The sequence below is a fragment of the Bos mutus genome, chromosome 3, assembly GCF_027580195.1.
Source record: "Bos mutus isolate GX-2022 chromosome 3, NWIPB_WYAK_1.1, whole genome shotgun sequence".
Lineage (NCBI taxonomy): Eukaryota > Metazoa > Chordata > Mammalia > Artiodactyla > Bovidae > Bos > Bos mutus.
Genome location: NC_091619.1, coordinates 10,116,350 through 10,134,745, shown reverse-complemented (window position 1 = coordinate 10,134,745; position 18,396 = coordinate 10,116,350). Strand labels below are relative to the sequence as shown.

Here is an 18,396-nt window from a genome sequence, read left to right as displayed (position 1 = left end):
AGATTGACGGGAGAAATATCAATAACCTCAGATATGCAGACGATACCACCCTTATGGCAGAAAGCGAAGAGGAACTAAAGAGCCTCCTGAGGAAGGTGAAAGGGGAGTGAAAAACCTGGCTTAAAACTCAACATTCAAAAACCTAAGATCATGGCATCCAGTCCCATCACTTCATGGCAAATAGATGGGGAAACAATGGAAACAGTGACAGACTTTATTTTCTTGGGCTCCAGAATCACTGCAGATGGTGACTGCAGTCATGAAATTAAAAGACACTTGCTCCTTGGAAGAAAAGTTATGACAAACCTAGGCAGTGTATTAAAAAAGCAGAGACATTACTTTGCCAACAAAGGACCATCTAGTCAAAGCTATGATTTTTCCAGTGGTCATGGATGGTTGTGAGAGTTGGACCATAAAGAAGGCTGAGCACCAAAGAATTGATGCTTTTGAGCTGCGGTCCTGGAGAATACTCTCAAGAGTCCCTTGGTGAGCAAGGAGATCAATCCAGCCAATCCTAAAGGAAATTGGTCCTGAATATTCATTGAAAGAACTGATGCTGAAGCTGAAGCTCCAATACTTTGGCCAGGCGATGCAAAGAACTGACTCATTGGAAAAGACCCTGATGCTGGGAAAGATTGAAGGCTGGAGGAGAAGGGGATGACAGAGAATGAGATGGTTGGTGGTATCACTGACTTGATGGACATGAATTTGAGCAAGCTCAGGGAGCTGATGATGGACAGGGAAGCTTAATGTTCTTCAGTCCCTGAGGTCGCAAAGAGTCGGACATGACTGAGCGACTGAACTGAACTGAATGAACAGTGCCTGATGAGTAACAGGCATTATATGTTTCTGTTACATTTTTTGAAATGGGTGAAGAAATTATTAAATGGACAAATATTTATTGAATACCTGGTATGTGGCAGGAACTGTGCTGGGAAATATTTCATACTGTGAAGAAAAGCTTGCTGTGGTTGTGTAAGAACCCTTTATCCTGCTGGATCAGCCTGGTGGTACTGTGCAGCACCTTGGTACTTGGCACCATGCTGGGTCCAGGAGGCCCACCCAGAGGAGGGAGAACCCTGTAGATGTGTAAAGACCAGCTGACATCCACCATTAGTTCACCTTTTCATCCAGCTTTTCTAGGCAGAATTTCTAGGTATCCAGTTTCCTAGAGTATCCTTGTGGGGTCTAACTTGCTCATCCCTGGACTCTGTTCTCAGGGAAGATCTAGCCTGAGCAGGCAGCAGCCATGAGAGACTTCCCCAGGCCTCCTGTTTACTGATTTCCATCTGGGTGTTATTTTTCCCAGTGTTGTATCTGCTTCCTATCTCTGGAACCATAGCATTCCAGTAAGAGATACCAGCTGTTACCTTCAACAGCCCCTAGGACTTTGCTGACTGTCCTCACTTCACACACAGCCGGTCTTTCCTGTCCTGGGTTTGAACAAATTTCCTTTCCTTGTGTCAATTGCTGGCTTGCAAAGTTGCACTTTGTTCTTCCCGGACATCTCTGTGCTCATCTCCTCCTAGATATGGTCTCCCTTAAACACCAGGCAGGTGAGATCCAGAGCCAGAGCTCAAAGCCCTGGAATTAGGTTATGAACTCAGAATTTCTAGGAACCCTGATGGCAGGGGGTGAAACCAGCAAAGAGGGACCGTAAGTCATTATCACAAAGTCATAAACTGAGCTTGAGCACGGACTACTGGGGAAGGCTAAGGAACTAATGCTTCACCAGAAGGAAGCCCAGGAAAACTCCAGGTCCTGTGAGCCCAAATGAAATGAATACCAGTGCTCAGGAGGCTCTTTGCCTCTGCTGAGAGGTTGGAGGAAATGTCCCCCAAGACGTGTTCCCTGCTCTCGGTCCACTTTGACATCCTGTTGGCTTTATAATGTGCCACCCCTGGCCCAATAATCAAAAAGGTTAATTCAGAGATAGAAAAGGTGACTCAGACAGGACCTTCAATAAACCCAATGTTTTGTGGTCCCAGATGCCATAAAACCCTGAATGGAGAAGTTAGAAATTGGCCCTTGAGGTCAAAAGCCTTTTCAACAAAATGGTGGTGGCAGTAACTCTGAGATATTAGTCTGTTGGACTAAAGGCCTAAAGCACACCTCTGAATTGTCCTCAGGGAAGATTCTGGCCCTTGCAAGCCATGTTACTACTAACCATCCTTCATCCTGGTAATAAAAGCTTACAAAGTGCTTTTGCTTATAACATTTCTTTTGCTTCTCACAGTAGCTATGAAAGTAAAAGTAGAGAAAGTGTCATTTCTCTTCCAAATGAAGAAATGAAGACTCAGAAGTTATGTGACTTGTCCAAGGCCAGAAGGTGCAGATAGACTAAAGTATCTTTACCATCCTACTAGCCTTTCGGGTCCTGAATTTGAGAAACAGTTTAATGTGCCACCAACCAAGAAAAAGAGTCAGTCCCCTTTCATTTGGAAAACTTGCCTAGATGGGCCCCTTTGGGTGCCACAACTGTGTCAGACTGGAGATTGTTTTTGATCATATACAGACCCAAGACTGGACATTCTGCTGACTTTTTCTAAGATAATGCTTTGTGGCGTCTCTCAAACTTGTGAAGCAACTGGAACGGAATTGGGGGAAACATCTGACTCTTCCTCCCCCTCCTCCACACCGCCCAGAACAGGTGGGTGTCCTGTACCATGCAGGCCCTTCCACACATTCCCTCTGCCCATTAGGAAGCCCTCTTTTCCTTTTAAAGCACAGGCAAAGTGCTGATGCTATGATGGCACCTGGTGCCAACCAGCAGGATGCCCTGGAGGCAGGATGCCAGATGTGCTCCAGGATGATATTTTTTGCCAAACAGGTTGGGCAGGGGAGTGAGGCATGTGGGAAATCATGCAAAATGTAAAATCTTGGCTCTGTTCCTTGTCTAGGAGGCACCTCTAACTTGGAGAGGCAAACGTGACAGAGGCAACCTTGATGGAACAGATGAGAATCTGAAGCAAGGATGGTTGTGCCTGCAGTCCTTGGCCTCCTGAGGATGTCACACAAGGGTTCAGCTTTTTTTGTCCTCAGGCACATTCTTCACTTTAACTATAATGGACTCAACCCAGCCTGAGGGCACCCTGCCTCCTGTCTTCTTTGACAAAGTTTGAGATCTAGGAAACTGGGAGCAGATGTGTGTCTTTCAAATGATGGTCATGTCTGGCAGGTACTGAGTCCCCACAATACCCACCCCATCTTTGGCTTTTTCAAAGAAACCCCAAAGTTCTCCCTTTCCCAGGCAGGAGGTTGGAAGAGAGTTGCTTTTCTTATGGAAAGATGAATGAATTCCTAAGGAAGCCTCCAGGTGAGGTACCTCCGTAGAGAACATAGAGGGGGCTTCCCTGGAAGGTTTGTCCTTCACCCATAGGCTCTGTACCTTTGGTGTGCTTTTTCCCTTTGCAGCAGAAGATCTTGCCCTGAGCGAAGTTAGTTTACACCTTGTTACTGAAGAAAATAGCTGAGGTTTGAGAGATAAACAGCCACCCACTCCCTGTCTGTCAAGAGCCAGTACAGCTGAAGATGAATGGGAGACCTCACTCTGCTCCCATCTCTGCCCGCCCCATTACTCTCTAATTCTTCCTGCTCCATCATGGGGACAGCCAGCCGCCTCTTCCCGGTCCTTGCCTCCCACCTTCCAGAACTGAGCTTATCCTTCAGGAAATATTTAATGTTCGTATGCCTCCCTTGCATAGAAGCAGTTTAAGGGTTCCTGTGATCCTGGATTTAAATCTGTCTCTTTCATTTTCTACAAATTTATTGCCATCTGTTGATTTCATTCCAGTGACACCCACATCACGATCATTCATAAGGAGAATCAGACTCATTCCTAGACCCCTCCCTTACTCACAGCTCTTTCTTCCCATCCAAATGCTGGAGCATGCATGAATTTGTGAAAATATAGTCTCTCTCTCTCTGTCTCACACACACACACACACACATTTGACAGACTGCAGACTGTCAGGCAGTTTTACATGTTGATATTTATTTCCTGAAGCATTAGCAGTAGAGACCCACCGACTCCTTTATGCTTTGGGAGCCCTGGTTACTGTGCCCACTGATCTGTGTTCAGGATTTCTTTGGTGCCTTTTGTCAGCTGTTTTGGCTGCCTCATGATTACTTACTCCTTGATAAAATTTCCTTTTTTATTTCTATCAAAGGTCAGTTAGTAGGAAGTGTCTTATCTGTCCTCTAGTCCCTAAGTGCATCTGTCCTTCCCTCATCCCTCCACCGCACCCCTGTGAAGTTCGTAAGGTAGGAGTAAGGACTAAATGAGATGATCCATGCGGGCTATTAAGCCCAGGGCCTGGACCGTTGTTGAGGGCTCCATATGTGTTATTATTGTTGGTAATTTAGTATATGCCAGTCTTGTTGTTTAACACGACTTATTTAACTAATCTTTCTGGGATCTGTCTGTCCTTTTCTCTCTGTCCCCACTTCTTTACTGCCAGCCTCAGCATCTCATCTGCCTTACTGCCATGGCCTCCTAACTGGCCTCCCTGCCTCCCATCTCCACACTCTTCACCTCTACCACCCATCCTCTGCATCACGGTCAGAACGAGCATCTCACAGTATAAATCTGATCAGGTCACTCCCTCCTAAGGTTCTGCATGCCCTTCAAGATAAAATTTAAACTCCTTAGCAACTAATGCCAGACCTTCCCCACTTAGAAAATCCGAGGCATCTCTTAACCATCTCATCTGTGGTCCCTCCGCCAGGTCCATGGACACAGTCAGTCATGTCCAACTCTTTGCAGCCCCATGGACTATAGCCTGCCAAGCTCCTCTGTCCATGGAATTTTTCAGGCAAGGATACTGGAGTGGTTTGCCATTTTCTTCTCCAGGGGATCTTCTTGACCCAGGGATCAAATCCACATCTCTTGTGTCTCCTACATTGGCAAGTGAATTCTTTACCACTAGTACCACCAGGGAAGCCCCCCTCAGCCAGAGCCATACCACATTACATGCAGTTCCCAGCCAGGATGTGTCATCTCCCCAGAGAGTCCCCCTGGCACCTTCCCCCAGCTTGGATTCAGTGTCCCTTCCCCCAGCCCAGCCTCTTCTATGTGTTAATAACTAGCACTTACGTGTTTCCAGATACTTCATATATCTTAACACATTTAAACTGGGATCAAGATTGCTAGGAGAAATATCAACAACCTCGGATATGCAGATGACACCACACTAATGGCAGAAAGCAAAGAGGAACTAAAGAGCCTCTTGATGAGGGTGAAAAAGGAGTTAAAAAGCTGGCCTCAACATTCAAAAAAAAATTTTTTTTTCAAAATATTAAGATCATGGCTCCAGTCCCATTACTTTATGGAAAATAGATGGGTAAAAAGTGGAAACAGTGAAAGATTTTATTTTCTTAGGCTTCCAAATCACTGCAGATGGTGACTGCAGTCCTGAAATTAAAAGACGCTTGCTCCTTGGAAGGAAAGTTATGACCACCCTGGACAGCACAAAAAGCAGAGACATTACTTTGCTGACAAAGGTCAGTCTAGTCAAAGTTATGGTTTTTCCAGTAGCCATGTACAGATGTGAGAGTTGGACCATAAAGAAGGCTGAGCACCAAAGAATTGATGCTTTCAAATTTTAGTGCTGGAGAATACTCTTGAGAGTCCTTTGGACTGTAAGGAGATCAAACCAGTCAATCCGAAAGAAAATCAACCCTGAATATTCATTGGAAGGACTGATGCTCAAACCGAAGCTCCAGTATTTTGACCACCTGATGCAAAAAGCTGACTCATTGGGAAAGACCCTGATGCTGGGAAAGATTGAGGGCAGGAGGAGAAGGGGATGACAGAGAATGAGATGGTTGGATAGCATCACTGACTGAATGGACATGAATTCGAGCAAACTCCAGGAGATGGTGAAGGACAGGGAAGCCTGGAATACTGCATTTCATGGGGTCACAAAGAGTCAGACATGAGTTAGCAACTGAACAACAATGACAAAACATTTAATCCTCACAGCAACCCTGTGAACTAGGCACTGTTACTGTGGCCACTCACAGAGGAGGAAATTGAGACACAGAGAAATTAACTGATTTGCCCAAGATCTCACAGCTCTTTGGAACTGGGATTTGAATCCAAATGAACTTGGCTCCAGAGTCTACACTTGTAACCACTGGGCTCTGTCACGTCTAGTGCTGTCGGCCAAGCCACAGTCCTCTCTGGTCCCAGCCCCTTGACCTGAGAAGCCCTGTGCTGTGCATGTTTGATCCTGGAGCCCATCCCACTGTCTCACTCAGGGTATAAGCACAGTTCCTTTTTAGGTAACCTTTCCACCAAACCATCGTTCTAAGTCTGTGGCACTCAGTAGATTTAAGATTAACCCAGTTTGCCACCAGTTGCCCCTGCATCATTCCATAAAAAAAGGTCTAGAAGGCCTTCATGTGCTAAAACTTTGGAGTCAGAGACATAGAAGATGCAGCTGCACCCTTGGGAGACTTATAATTTGGTTGAGATAGAGAACATTATACGCAGGCCTAAAGTAATGATATTGATTCCTCAAATCACAAACAAAATCAGTTTCTTTGTTTTATAACAAGTCCTTGTGTAAAAATAGTCTCCCATTCATTCCCACTAGATCCCAAGTCCCTTGAAAAGCAAGCCAGTGAACTGCAGCTCCACGCCCAGTGCTCAGCAAGGGCTTCTCTGTGAACCTAAGACTTCTGCAGCTGCACTGTGTCCTAGCTTCGGTTATGCAGTCTTCCCAGGCCTGAGTAATAAAGGTCATCTGAGAGATTCCAGGTTGGAAGTGGATTTCTGGGCACAAGAGTCCCAAGCGGCAATAGACCCAAGTTGTTCAGGACACTGGAGCCTCAATAAGTACAGCCTGACCCCTCCACTCGTTACCAGTTGTTTTCCATTGCACAATACACTCTACAAGGCAGCTGCCTCCATCCATGCAGACACGCCCTAGGGCAGAGCAGGGCTGCCTGCCACTGTGTCAAGTCACCCCCGTAGCCAGTCTGACCACAGGGAAACTATTCTCAGAACAAGGAAACCCAGGACCTCTCACAGTTGGCACATCTTGCCAGGATTGCAAGAAACACCACATTTTTGCGAGAGCAGCTCACTACCTATCAGCCTGCCTCCTCGCCTTCTCTACCTCATCCAGCCCAGAACAGTTTCCCTCTAACAGAGTCAGGGGCACTTGCAGTCTATCCCTGGCTTATACAGCTTTGCATCCTTCGATGTGGATTAAAAGGCAATGCACGCTGTCAGGGACTGCCTCTAGAAGCACCTTGGACAGCCAGAGGGTTGCCCACTCTTCTATAGGTCACTCTTTACCAGGTCCCGCATGCATATCCAACTGTCACCTTCTAGTAGGAACACACTTTTCTCTTCTGTAAAATGGGAATAAACATACCTACTTTGCAGAGTGTTTGTGGAGATTCTATAGCTGTTTGTTTAACAAATATTCAAGTACCTATTAGGGACACAGCTTCCGGTACATAGTAAACACTCAAATGTAATAGCTTTAAGAAATTCTGTCTTAGACAAAGTGGTTTCAAAACAACATGGAAAAACACACAGGTAGCAGTATTCCAACTCTTTTCCTTCAATTGTTTGATGCTTTTAGAATATGCAGGGAAATAGAGTGTCTTATTCGGTAACTAGAGTCAAACCCACAGAGATTTCCATGTCTCCAAACCTCTTGTGGTGGGGCACTTGCCCCATTAGTCATCTGTCTGACTATAATGTAACTGTGTGTTGACTTATCTCTTTGTTGCACTAGAGACCATGGGGCAGAGACTGTCTCTGCACCTTACATGTTGTTGCCCCAGTGGGCACATCATACAGATTTGTTGGCCCATGGCGGGTGAGCCATTTATGCGCATTTTGCCTGCTCACTGACCCAGCCTTCAATATCAAGGGAGCATCGCAAACACATAAAGGTGTCCACTTTTTGGACACTTAGTGCCCCTCTAATTGAGCTACTTTCACTTACAGAGGCAGCCTGGGCTTTAGTGTCCGAAGGTCAGATTATAGTCACAGCTCTGCTATTGGTTGGTCATAAACTCTGAGCAAGTTGCCTGATTTTTCTAACAATCATTGTCTCTTCATCTAGAAAACAGACATTAATAGTAAGATCCCAGCCTCATGGGAGTGTTCTGAGAGTGTATAAGATGATGGGAATAGGAAGATTTTGTAAATTTCAGAGCACTGCCCCTCCTCTCTTGCTATAAACCAGTGGTCAAGACTGATACAAACCATGGAGAAAAAAAAAAAATTTTTTTTTAAGTCTTCTTTGTAGTTTTCTTATCAAGCGTTTTCTTAGAAATGTCCACTGTTTCCTTATATTCAGCAACTTTGCCCACTGTTTGCAATAAGGGAAACTGAGGCACATCATATGACTTCGCATTGGCAAAATAGAAAAGGACGGAGGCCTTCTGCAGGTCAGTTTCCTCATCCCACCCTAGAGCAGAGATGAGGGTGCCTCTTTCCTCTGGCTCAGATTCATTAGTTGCCCTAATGATCATTTTCTGAAGGCCCAGTGCTCTGTAATGCTGCTGTCTGACTTCCCAGATTTATAATCAGTCTCTAGCCCCTAACAATGTCTGGATTCTAATTTGCATATTCACATTCACTGTCCAATCCAGATCCCCCAGGCCGCAGTCTGGCTGGGGCTGGTTCTGTCACCTAATTGTGGTTGCTGCTCTTGCCTCCTCTCTCCAGGATGGGGGCAACTCTTAGGAGTCGTATGTTGGCAGTTGATTGTGAGGTGGACGAAAGAATGAATAAGGAATCTGCACATTTGAAGGCTTGGTGGGGAGGGGGATGCGATGGGTAGATAGCAGTTCTGCTCCTGGAATAGAAAGGCTATCTCCTAGCTAAGAAGAGTCCAGCCCTGCTGGGTGGTGTCAGGAACACCTGTGCTCTGCAGCTCTCTTTCCTGGTCATTTAAAGCAGTCCTCCAAAAAGGTTTGGAGAAATCTCCCTCCACCCTGCCCCACATCCTGTATGGCCATCATTACATCCTGCCTTTGAGGGTCCCCTGCTGATGGTGGTAGTGAGGCTGCCACCCTGGCTCTGCATCATAGTAGAGTTCAGCCTCTAACCTTCATCCCCAAAGTAGGACAGCCCAACTTGGACTTGCCTAATAAAGCAACGGCAGCAGGCTGTTCAGCTCTTTGGCCGAAAGAACGTATTTCTGGGGCAACACAAGCCTGGCTGATGGTGTCCACAGGAAGAGTAGCCCATGGGATTTGCTAGTATGGTTAAGACCAGCCCTGCACCCCACTCTGCCAGCTACACATCTGTATGTATCAGGGTTCAACCTGAAACCAGTGGCAAACCCAGACCAGGCATGTCTTGGTGGTGCTTACTGGTGCTCAAATGCTCCTTCCCTCTCCAAGAAGCCTACCCCACCTCCTTGACACTGACTGAGTGGCTCCTCTCTCTCTATTCCTATTAACTCTGCCCCTGTATCACTGTGGCCATTTTGTCTGCTTGGGTTTCTCCACTAGACTGTAAGTATCAAGTATATAGAAGTCTAAGTGTCAAGTGTATAGAAGTGTGTCAAGTGTTTTTCCCTCAGCTTTGTAGCCTCAAAGCCCAGCACAGTTCATAGCACACACTGATTTGTCAACAATGCTCGTTGAAGAAATAAAAAATCTGACTAAATAGGGAGCCATAGTCGTTAGTTTCCTTTTAGAGACACCTGTTTATGCTACTCACAGGGATAGCATCAAAAAGTTGGGAAATGCATTGGGACTTGTTTTACCTACGAAGTTTCTGCATCATAGAGCTTATCAGTTGTGTCTGATGTTGGCCTGCATGCCAAATCGCTTCAGTCGTGTCCAATTCTTTGCGTCCCTATGGACTGTAGCCTGCCAAGCTCCTCTGTCTATGGGATTCTCCAGGCAAGAATACTGGAGTGGTTGCCATGCCCTCCTCCAGCGGATCTTCCTGACCCAGGGATTGAACCTGGATCTCCTGCATCTCCTGCATTGGCAGGTGGGTTCTTTACCACTAGTGCCACCTGGGAAGCCCTTATGTTGGCCTACCTGCTACTTAATAAAGATTTGAGCCTAGGCCTCTCCTCCTAGCATAGTTGATGTGCCTTTATGGGTCTCCAAGTTTGAGTCTAAAGTGAGAACATGGATTAGCTCGGAAAACATCAGTTATCCCCCTTGCTGTCTTGTGATTCTGGAGCATGTTCAGAGAACACCCCAAGATGGGAAAAGGTCTGGATAAACTTCAGATAATATTTAAGGGATTGTCAGTATTTAGGGATGGAGGAAAAAGACTCAGGGATATACCAGTTGTTTTGAATTATATGAGGTGCTATAATATATAAGATAAAAAGAATCAGACTCTCTCAAAAAGCCCTAAGGGCTAGAAAGAAGACCAATTGTTGTTCAGCAAATAATTATTAAGCATCTTCCATATGCAGGCACTATTCTAAGCAATGTTGTTTAGTCGCTAAGTCATGTCCTACTCTTTTGAGACCCCATGGACTATAGCCCACCAAGGTCCTCTATCTGTGGGATTCCCCAGGCAAGCATACTGGAGTGGGTTGCCATTTCCTTCCCCAGGTGATCTTCCTGACACAGAGATTGAACATGCATCTCCCACGTTGCAGGAGGATTCTTTACTGCTGAGCCTCCAAGGAAGCCCTATTCTAGGCAATAGGGATGCAGTAATGAAAAAAAGAGACAAAAATCCTTACCTTCATGGAGTTTGCATCTAGTGAGCAGTGACAACCCAAAAATAAAATAAATGTATTGGGTGGAGTTTCTTGGACTCCCAAAATGGGCTGCCTGGGAGCTAGTGTTTGCTGTGTTCAGGGATACTTTTCTAAATGAGTCACAAAGGACTCATATATCTGTACTCATAGAGCTGGAACTGAGTTCAGTTGCTCAGTCGTGTCCAGCTCTTTGCGACCCCATGGACTGCAGCACGGGGGAACTAGGTGTTGGGACCAGAATATCTGACATAATGAAAACGCACTGGACTAGTTGTCAGGAGTCCTAGCTTCAGATTTCACTTCTGCTACAGTCCAGCTGTGTGACCTCAAATACATTAATTTTAATATTTATGATTTGTTTCCAGTGGCTGGTTAGACTAGAGCTTCTTAATGCCTTTTAGCTCTGCAATGTTATGAATCTAAGGCTAGTTAAGATGAGTGATCTGGCTGTATTCTAACACCTCTAGGCTTAATCATGGCCTCTACTCTGGTGACTTTCATTCTAGGAGAAAAGGTAGATGCTGTGGCTGTTTTTATGAAAGGCATGCAAGCTCAATACTTCACAAACATGCATGGCAAGGGGTGGGTGCTTTTTCTTGATATCACTGTGATACTGAGGCTGAAGAAGGAGGACTTCAGAAGCTATGCAAGTCGGTTGAAGAACCAATAAGAGTGAGTCAGAAGGAGGAGGAATTAGCAAGCCTGAGAGATGGAGCCTTTGATGAGCAGAATGAGGTGGGAGCAGAAGTAAGAGACAGACAGAAAACCCCTGAATGCAAAGCCAGAAATCCTAGCTCACTCTCCTGTAAGCCCTAATACTGACAAGTGGGGAGGCTACCTGCAGTCCAGAATTCCAGTCACACAACTCATGTTCATTGACTAGGTCTGGGACATGTACTCTGGAAAGTAGGCTAGAAGGATGAGTGGGATATAAGAGGACAAAGCTTCTACCTCCAGTCCCATGCTCTCCTCTGCAACATACACAGACCGACTGCCTCCCAGGGGACTGAGGACTGCTTCTCTGTTAGTCTTGCTTCTCTCCCGTCCTGAGTGTTCCTGAGCTGAGCCCATTTGGCTATAGAGAGAAAGCCTGCAGAGCACCTGCAGGTGTGGAGCAGATGCAGCTGAAGAGAATCTAGGGCTCCAGACTCCTCACTTCCAATAATACTGCTTTGCATTTTTAGGGCTGCTTTTGCCTTTCAGTGTTTTCATGTCTATTGATAGCATCGTGGTGCAGTAGCAAGAATGTGGGCCTGGAAGCTTCAAGTTCTGAAATTCTGGCATTTCATTTGGTTTTGAGTAATTCTGAGACTGATAAAACAGGGTTTTATCTCCTCTAATCTGCAAGTGAGGAAACAAGAGTCACAGGGGACTGTATTTGTATCTGTATTTGTAGAGCTAGAACTAAGTATTGGGGCCAGGATATTATTATGAAATAGTGAAAGTGTACTGGACTAGTAGTCAAGAGTCCTGGCTTCAGATTTCACCTCCCTTCCGTCCATCTGTGTGGCTTTGAATATATTAATTTTCTAATAGACTTTATTATCTATAATACAAATAGGTAGACTAGAAAAAGAAATATGACAATAGATAACATCCTTGGTTCTGTTCGCCCTTTCCAGACCTGTGGCAGACATGGCTAATCGGTCACAGCACACTTCTCCCCTCGGCAGCCCCAGAGTTCTCAGTGCCACGCTCCCAGGGGGTCGGCAGCCACCACTGAGAATCAGAGTTCGCACATAGAAGGAAACTGCTTGTCATCCCCCAGCTATTTCGCCAAGTTCTTTTCTAGCCTAACATTCTGGGGCGTAGAAACCTGGCCTCCTCCCTTCCAACTCATGCTGTTTCTACTAAGTCAGCCTGGGACATTCCTTTTCTACAGACATTTAGAAGAAGTTATGGAATGAGATGATCTGTGTTCAGGCGCTTTCTCTCTCCTTTAGAGTCGTAGTGTTCTTGAGTTTAATCTGAGGCTCAATAGCACCATGGTAGTTACGAGAAGTGAGGGGATGAGGTGAGCAAGCACTTTACTAAACTATAGAATGCAGTACATGTACGGACACTTAACAGACACTCGGTGAGCACCTGTTGTATGCCAGGCACTGAACTGACACGTGGGGTAGAGCCTTATTTGTACTGGGCCAGGCCAGGACCTAGAGCACCCCACCAGGCAACTAGATCTTCTTCCTGCCCAAGGGCAGAGAGCCTAGCCTCTCTGGAGCAGATTCATTCCCAGCTATGGGCAGGGTGGCCTGGGACCTTAGGCAGGAGGTAGATTTGTCCACCCCATACTTACCATGTGCTCATTGTTTTTTTCTTTTGGCACATCTTTCTGTTACCCCCTTTACTCACTTATCTGCTCTTTGGCTCTCTTATTTTTGGTTATTACTTAATAAAGTTCTGCTGCCATAAAGAAAGTGAGAAGTAAGGAGTCACAGTTTGGAGTAACACTGGCAATGAGAGCTGTCAGCACTGGCAGCAGCAATCAGGGCAGAAGGATGAGGCATCTGGATATGGCTGTCTTGGTACCCACATCACTGATCTGCTCTGGGGGGCCAGCACACAGCTATAAGTCTGCTTCCCCAACCTTACACCCTGTCCCTGAAGGCTCAGGCTTTCCATTACCCAGGCTCTGGGAAGATTAACATGTCATCTTTAAAGCACTTGGCACTTCTTGGAATAAGCCATGCTGTGAATTCAGACATTGGTATAGATTGAACTCATTAAATCTCTGACACCCTCCATGCATTAGAATTCTTAGAGCCTTGTTCTGTTACATCTCCCGTGTCCTTTGCTAGTTCCCAGCTGGTCTCATAGACAAGCAAATTACTAGCAGGGTTTGGTTAAGGCATTGTACTTAGCCCATCTTGAAATACTGGTGATTGACAAGTCCCCCTCAAAGGGGCTATTTGAAAAGATTTAGTGTTGAGGCTTGCTATGTTTATACATTCCTTCTGCTCCATCTTACAAATGCATGAACCCCTGGGGATTTCCTGGGTCTTGGGAGACTAGATCTCTTCTTAATACATAGAAAACCGGCTTTTGGAAAGTGGGTTTGGTCTGTACTGATTCTAAAATACCTCAGATTATTAACCTTTGCACTATCTCTGTGGAATGCATACAGATTGTAAATCTATTTAGAGGAGAGAGAAGCACATTTGGGCACCAGCCTCCACTCTCCTCTGGACAGACGCCATGGTGCTGAACTAGAAGCACTCTGTGCCTGTGTCGGTTGGGGCTGCTAACGCAGAACCCTGCACCTTAGTGGAAACTGCTCCATCTGGAATTCTCTCTGGCCCGGTTTTCTCTCCATCCCTTTCCTGCCCTGACCACAAAAGGAGACTCAGAGGGTGCCATCTAGCTGTTCTTTCTTTGAGTCTGGGAAAATGTCTTCACCCAACATGTCTCATGCTATGGGCTGAATAGAAAACAACGGAAGCTTATTCCTTATTGTTAGCGAAACAGAGGCGGGGGTGGGGGTGGCAATGCATACTTTCATTAAACCGTGATCTGGAAGGATTCAGGTGATGAAATCTGAATCTTCATCAAAATGCTGTTTCCTACTATCCCATCTCCCAGCTTTAGCTATGGGAGTCAGTTAACCATTCCCAACATACCTTTGTTCAGAAAGGAGTTATTGTTGGTTTTGGACTTTGAAAACAAAAGAATGCATTTTCACGATGTCATTGCTATAAGACTCTAGTTACAGATTATATATCCCTGCCCCTCAGACTCCCTATTTTCATTTTTCTTCTGGGGAAGCCACAAACCATGCCCACACAGGCATGAAAAGAAAATTCCTACTGAAGTAGATTCTACCTGGAAGACATCTGGAGAAGATCAAGTCCTGTAGGTGGACTGAACTCTTTCAGGAAACTTGTAGGAACCTCAAAATTGGCCTAATTAACGCTTTTGCGTAGTAAATATACCTGTTTTCATTGTAGACTTAATTAGCTGCTTTAAATATAATTCTTCAGGTGAAAGATGTTAATGGCTTCTCGTCCTGACCTGCTGAGCACAGCTAGAGAGCTTGATAGTTTTAGGCCAATAAAAGGAAGTAGTACTTTACACTGTAGGTAGTAAATGTGTGAAAACCGTTGCTCCTAGAAACAGTATGGACTGAAATTATAAATAGATTCCAGGAATGAACTTTTAGAGTCATAGATGACAAATATAAATTGAGCTAAGGAACCTGATAAGTTAGGCAACATTTTCCAAATGCTTAAGTTAACATTAAAGATGAGTCTCCCATATTTTCCCTCGACCCTTGGTGACACCACCATCAGCGGCTCTGGATAGGGTGGAGTGAATGTTGGTCTGACTCACTGAGGTGTTTTAAATTCTCATACTCCATTCCTTTTAAGCCATTTTAACCAATTGAACCTCTTGTTTTTTCTTTCCTTTTCATTCTTTTCTTTCTTTCTGCTGTTGATGATTATGATGTTCTGATCGTTTCAACAGCCACTTTTTCAGAATTCTCTGAAATGGTCTGAAAAACCTACAGGGGATTAGTGGAGAAAACATAAAAATTCTAAGTAGGAATAAAGAAAAAAATCTTACAGGGTACTACAGTCCAACCGTAAGACAGGGCCGTTGAGTCCAGCCCTGCCTCTGCCACTAACTAGGTGCGTGACCCTGGAGTGTCACTGCATTTGTCCTGCCTGGTTTTCTTCTCAAAGAAAGGGAGTCCAATCAAATGCCCTCTGAGGTCCCATTCGTGGTGAAATTCTCTGAATCTATAAATAAGTATGTTATGCACATTCATTCAAGTAATTCATAGAGTAAAGAATAGTGGGGTGGAAGAGCTGTTTTGTCTTGTTTTACACTAGGGATAAAGTAGAGAATTTCCCCCTTCTGATAGGAAATGGACATTATAAGGGTGGTGCAAGGAAGCTGGTGTCAGCACCAGGAAGCTCATAACTTCCTTTTCTTTGAATTTGGTAGATGATGTGAGACAGAGAGAGGGGTGAGACAGTGTGTGTAAGAGTGAGGCAAAATCTGAATTCAGATGTGGCCCAGTCACCAGCAGAGTCCAGTCTTTCGATGGTAAAATGGAAATAATAATGGAACTTGTGGCATTGTAATGAGGCTGAAATGAAATTAGTGGCAAAAAGTGTTCTGTCCAGTTTCTGGTATAGAGTCAGTACTCAGTAAATCATAATGTTTAGAGAAAAGAGAGAGGTGTTCCAAAACAGAACAGTTATAATGGCAAGCTCCTCGTTAGTAGCCTTCAAGGAAGGAGAAGCTGGTGCTGCTGAAGGAAGCAGCCTGGGAAAAGTTGCAGCCTGCAGTCCACAGCTGTACAAAGTCTTCTGCAATTAATTAGGCGTGAAATTAGCAGCGGAAAACATTCCTAACCAGTAAAAGTCAGATTCAGTGTTCCACATTATATCCATGTTTTCTTTTCTTTAAAATTGCTCAGCCTTGCATATAATATTGTTCAAAAGTTGTACATGTTTTAATAAATCAGTGGACATAACAGTTATACACTTGTGGAGTTTGGGGGGAGATCTCCACAGAAGCAGATGTCTTGTTTGGTTCACATCATTGTCCTCTACTGGCAGAGTATGTAAATTGCAGGTTCTTTCAAGAAATTGTACCTTAGGAAAGATAAACCTAAAGTTATTATACAAGAACAACAATCATCTTTTCCTGAGATGTAGCCTGCTCTTCAAAAAGAAACAAAGAGGGCCTTATTAGGAGTTTCAGGCACTGCCTTCAGCTCCTGGATCGAGACATTCAGCTCTGCAAAGCTCAGCCCTTGTTCACCATAAAAAATGCCAAGAGAACACTGGGGTCTGGACTCTAGCAGAAATACTGTTCTCAAAGATGAGAAGGAAGCCACTTTGTCCTTCTTAGATTCAGCAATACCCCTTTCCTGCCAAGATCCTGCCAATTTAATAAACAACCCATCGCTTCCCACATTATTGGAAGCACAGTGGCCCAGCAAATACCCAGTGCTGCTGATGACATTGGACTGGCCCAGAGATTGTCCCCATATCCCTGAAGGACACACACGGGACAGTGGACATCCTTACAAACTGCTCTTCCTGCTTTCATCATGCTTCATCTTAAGAAGCCAGCAGATATTGTGAAATATTGTTTCATCACACTGATAAGCCAGTGTTATAACTCAGGTCACTGTTTATCTAATAATACTTGGGGGCCATTAGCAACAAAACTGACCTTCCTGGTTCACATAGTTGATGAATTATACTATACTTTACAGTTGTTCCTTCACAGCAAACAACTGGAAGTGAGTGGCTTTTTAACTTGGTGCCTTCATCTTAACATGAGAATCTTTGTCTAGTTGGGCAGAATAATTCAGTGAGAAGAACAACTCTTAGGTGGAGAATTGTGCAATGGAGGGAGGCAGAGCAGATTCTTCCTCTGCTGCGACTTACAGCAGTACAAGGAGAGGGAAATGACTTGGGAAAGCCCTTTGTAATGATGGCTGACATTCAGCAGCCACGTGACCACACTTCCTGTGCCCTGTATGAACATCTCGTTTAATCCTCAGCAGTCACCCTATAAAGGTAAGTAGTAGTATTATCCCAATTTTACAGATGAGGGAACCACAATGTGAAAATTACATGACTTACCTAAGGTCACCTGTTAAGCTGCAGTGTCAGATTTTGAATTCAAGAAGTGGCAGTCAACGTCAGTGTATCGTTCTCTTCATACTGTGAGTGTTGGGGGAGAAGAGAACTGGCACCACCCCTCTCAGTAACAAAGTGAGAACAGAAAAACCACTTTTCAATTGTTTACTGAGCCACTTAGCCCCCATGTTACACAAAAGTAATAAGATACCACTGAACATACCCACTTTATTACAAGTTTTCATAATGATAACCAATACATGCTGACTCTTCATAGCCTGTGGCACTTACCATAGAGACATCTGCTAACAAATTTTAAAAACTGGAGAAAACTGTACTTAAGCGAGTTTTTACGGCCTTCCTGACTTTCAGTCTCAAATTGAAGCGGAAGTCTTTCTCAACTGAAATCAACAGCTTTGATCAGAGTGAAAGCAGTGCATATTCGTCACTGTCACTGCAAAATTTAAGACCTAGGTCTTCTGAGTTGAGCTGAACGTCTCCTGCTATGTGGGGGCAGGGCTTTTTCAAGTCACATCACCATCCCAGACCAATCATAAGCTTAGACCCTGCAATTGGCACATTGCCTTTTCTTTCATAAAGCACACAGGATTTGGGAGATATCTAATTGGGAACTTCTTCAACATCTCTTGGAGATCATCTAGCTTACTCAGAATCCCAATGATACGGAACTTCATGCAGTTGTGTACGTTGTCTCTATTCTCTCTCATATTGGGCCCAAATCTGTCAAATTTTATCCTGTCCATGAATCTCAGTTCTACCCACAAGAGCCCCCAAGATAATTCCTTCTCAGAGATCCACATGGCTGTTGAGGAAGCGGTCATACCCACCAAGCCTCTGCGCTCCCCATCAGTCTTCCTCAGCCCCTTTCCATCCTATTGCTCTCCTACTGATGGTAGGTTTCAGGACATGGGCCCAAATGCTAAGAAAAAGTGGTATCTGTGTCTGTCAAGCCCTCCATGCCAGCATGCTGCCTCTCTTGAATCAAGGAATTCAGTAAGCAAGCCTTGGTGTAGGGTTTCCCAGCATGACATTTTCATCACTGGATATTGACTCCCCTTGGGCCTCTT

General features: G+C 44.8%; 1 protein-coding gene and 1 long non-coding RNA gene across 3 annotated transcripts in view; both read left to right on the top strand.

Annotated features, from left to right (window-relative positions):
* FAM78B (family with sequence similarity 78 member B) overlaps positions 1–18,396 on the top strand; it is a 103,462-nt gene that overhangs the window by 19,679 nt on the left and 65,387 nt on the right. The gene's annotated exons all lie outside the window — the stretch shown is intronic.
* LOC138986803 (uncharacterized) lies at positions 423–9,711 on the top strand. Its single transcript, XR_011463448.1, has 3 exons — positions 423–2,650; positions 2,901–3,178; positions 5,106–9,711. It is a non-coding gene; the product is annotated as an uncharacterized lncRNA (long non-coding RNA).